This window comes from Poecilia formosa, unplaced genomic scaffold (assembly GCF_000485575.1).
Source record: "Poecilia formosa unplaced genomic scaffold, Poecilia_formosa-5.1.2 Scaffold562, whole genome shotgun sequence".
In the NCBI taxonomy this organism is placed as follows: Eukaryota; Metazoa; Chordata; class Actinopteri; order Cyprinodontiformes; family Poeciliidae; genus Poecilia; species Poecilia formosa.
Window position 1 is genome coordinate 110,001 of NW_006800501.1, and position 3,533 is coordinate 113,533.

Sequence of the window (3,533 nt, forward strand, 5' to 3'; positions counted from 1 at the left end):
TTCCCTGACCTTTCCAAGGCACCATAAACATGGGGATGTTTTTCTAAAACAGGAAAACTTTTAGCCGTTTTAACTCCAGTGACCATGTGGACATACCATTTTAGTTGACCCTAAATGTCATTTTTAAAATTGGTTCAAGAGAGAAAGTGCCACCCTCCTGTATTCATGTGAACAATGAAAACACTGACGTACAAGTCAAACCTCTAACCTGACCTGTCATGTTGGTATTAAGCTTTCTAACCCACATGCAAGAACACAATCAGGAGAGGCAGATAAATGAACAATGATAAGTTTATTGATTCCAGGGAAAGGGAAAAGAAGGGGAAGAATACTGGAGCAGGTGACCGGGTCGTCTTACTGTCAACGAGAGACAAGGATTAGCGAGGAAAGGCGAGTAATTTCCAGGAATGAGTCGAACTGATTCTTACTTGGTTTGAAGGTGAGTACTTGAAAACAGAGCGCTGGATAATGGAGCTTCGTTGGAGGGCGGACAGGTTTGTTTAAGGCGGAACAAGCAGAGTTCGACTTGGTCCAGTTGTTTCCTTTCTCCAGATGGGTTCGGGTCAGACTGACAGATCCTCTAGCGTCCTGAAGGGAAATCCACTGGAGACGGACCGATGACAGGGGGAAGGCGAGCACACAAGGAGTGGCGTCTGACTGGTAACACCAGCAGCGTCGAGGAGGACACACAAGGAAGGTAACTCACAACAGCGAGGATCATAGACTCACTCTGAGCCCCGGGGCAGACGGCACACACGGGGACAACGAGGAGACATCTGAGGGTGCGTTCACACTGCAGCCTGAAGTGACTCAATTCCGATTTTTTTTGACGTAATGCGACCTGTATCCGATCTTTTCATGGCAGTGTGAACAGCACAGGTCGGATTCTATTTAGAATGTGACCCAAATCCGATTCGTATCCGATTCAAATGCGACCTAACTTCCAGGACAAACGCCACTATTCTGAGTGCAGGAAGAAACAAAACAACCATGGCAACCCTGGTATCCATGACAACCATGGCAGACGATAATGCGGAAAGCAGTCAGTGGAGAGAAAGCGAGGTATCTGACTTAATAAATATATGGGGGGATAGGTCTATCCAGGCCAAACTGGAGGGATCTTATCGGAAACCGGGCGGTTTTTACTAGCATTTCACAAGGTCACCTGGGTCACCTAGCAGCATTATAGGCACTCGAACACCCATTATCTCTTCAGTATTCTAAAATTTTACAGTAAGCAAAAATAAAAAGAAATAAAAAGAAATTGAAAAAAAAAAATCAAAATTTTCTATTACTATAACTAACTTCTATTACTAACACAATACCAAATACTTACTGGTGGAAAAAGATCCCCTTTCTCTGCCAGTGCATAAACATGTGAATTTTTGAGGACCCTGGCATCATGGACGCTTCCTGGCCACCCACTATAAATGTTGGTAAAGCTGTTGGAAGACATTTTTTAGTTTATAAACTAAATATTTTTAAAATTAGCAAATATCAATATTTATTACCAAAGACGATGATCCACTATTCCCTGTAGAATGACTGAGTGCCATCCCTTGCGGTTGAAATAATCACTGGGATTCTTCTCTGGAGCAACTATGGGGATATGGGTGCCATCGATCGCTCCTCCGCACTGCAGGAATCCCCATCTCTCTTTGAAACCTGCGATGACCTCCTGCAGAGCAGCTCCGTGGGGCATTTTAATGTACTCCGGCATGAGTACATGACGAACTGCTTTGCAGAACTTGTGGACTATGGAACAGACGGTGGACCTCGCAATACCGAAGAGGTTGCTTATAGTGCGATAGCACGCACCTGTTGCAAGCCAATACAGTCCGACGGCAACCCTTTTGCCCACTGGTATGGGTTGCCGAAGATGTGTGGCTGCACATGTGAGTGTCAAAGATAGACGCTCACATATGTACATAAATGTTTCTCTTGACACTCTAAAATTTTGGATGAAATTGATGTCATCAAAGCCAATTACTTCTGTTTCCCACCACTCCTGACTTCAACTCCGAGCCCACACATTACGCTGCACCGATGTTGCTGCCACTGCCCCACAAAATGCCATGGCCAAACTCCTGGCTCTCTTTCTTTTCGATCTTCTTAAGAGGAGTATGTTATTAAGATGCCTGCGGTTGGACAACAACTGGAAGATCGCTAAATATGTTCCATTTCCATCCATGTTTCCATCCATGTTTCCATCCATTTCCATGTTTAATGTTCGTCTCAGGTCGACCTTACGTTGTTTACAACGGTTCAACATATTTATTCTAAAAAGAGAGGAAATCAAGTTGGTGGTTAACATCACTTCACCAGCTTCTGCCCCTTCACATTAAATAAAATACATGGTTCCCGATAAGCAGTTAAAATTTGTAAAATGTCAAATTTAAAATACACATTATAGGTTAAAAAATACAAAACATCGCAATATTTGTCCATTACACCCGGTATATAAATGCATTTGCTTAAAATACATTTTATAACTACAATACATATAAATACATCACAGATCTGACCATAATACATACCGCAGTAAAAGACGGCAACAGAAAAAGGGGACGAGGTGTCACTTGGTTGCTATGGTTACGACAAACCATCAACAGCAGTATAACATAATTAATGACTGGAGAAACAACTTTTTGACTAAACAATGTGAATTTGAAGAATAAATGATTTTTTTTCCCGATTCACTTCACATCACAGATATAGTCATTGCGCCCTCTACTGCGCATGCGGGTCACTTTCAGGTCGTTTGCCCGTTTACACTGCAGAACGCATACAGGTCGCATTCTCTGGCAGTGTGAACGGCAAAAAAATCGGAATTGCGAAAAAATCGGAATTGAGTCACTTCAGGCTGCAGTGTGAACGCACCCAGAGAAGTCGTTCAGCCGCTGTTTATATCCTCAATCCACGTCCTCCAAACAAGCTGCAGGTGTGTCTACGGGGTTGCCCCCGCAGCTTCCCAGGGGCTCTGAATCTGGCGGCATCTAGAGGATGCCATGGGAAATGACAGGTGCTCCAAAAAAACAAAAACTTAAACCAACGGAAAAAAAAGAAGGAAAAAACAGAAAAAAATCCAGACCCTGACACAAACATGTCACGTTTCTGATGCTGCAGCAGAAATTCTACAAAAGACTCAACTCGTCCCAACGACACCTGGACAGATTTTCTCATTCCTCACCACTCTCTATATTTTGCCAGTTAGATGTGTTGCATGCTCCAAACCATCAGAGATGCTGCAGGTCAGTATGCTCTCTATTTTCCCTCTGTAGGAAGCGGTGAGGATGGGAGGGAGGAGGTTAGATCATCTCATCCACTGTAAAAAGTGAGCTCTATTCACCAGACCAGAGCTTTGGAGGGACCAGGTCAAAGTGTCTGATCTGTATCCCCAGGAATTTAATGCTGTTTACCGGCTCTACTGCAGCATCATTGATGAGGAGGGGGTGTGATTTGGTTGATTTTTCTTGAAATCGACAGCAAATTCTTTGGTGTTCTTTGTTGACATTCAGATTGTTCACCAGATG

At 43.5% G+C, this 3,533-nt stretch overlaps 1 long non-coding RNA gene across 1 annotated transcript; it reads right to left on the reverse strand.

Moving 5' to 3' along the window:
- Window positions 1-273: 273 nt before the first annotated feature.
- LOC107834254 (uncharacterized) lies at window positions 274-773 on the reverse strand. Its single transcript, XR_001660042.1, has 2 exons — window positions 429-773; window positions 274-357 (listed from the first exon to the last, which is right to left on the reverse strand). It is a non-coding gene; the product is annotated as an uncharacterized LOC107834254 (long non-coding RNA).
- Between the last annotated feature and the right edge of the window lie 2,760 nt (window positions 774-3,533).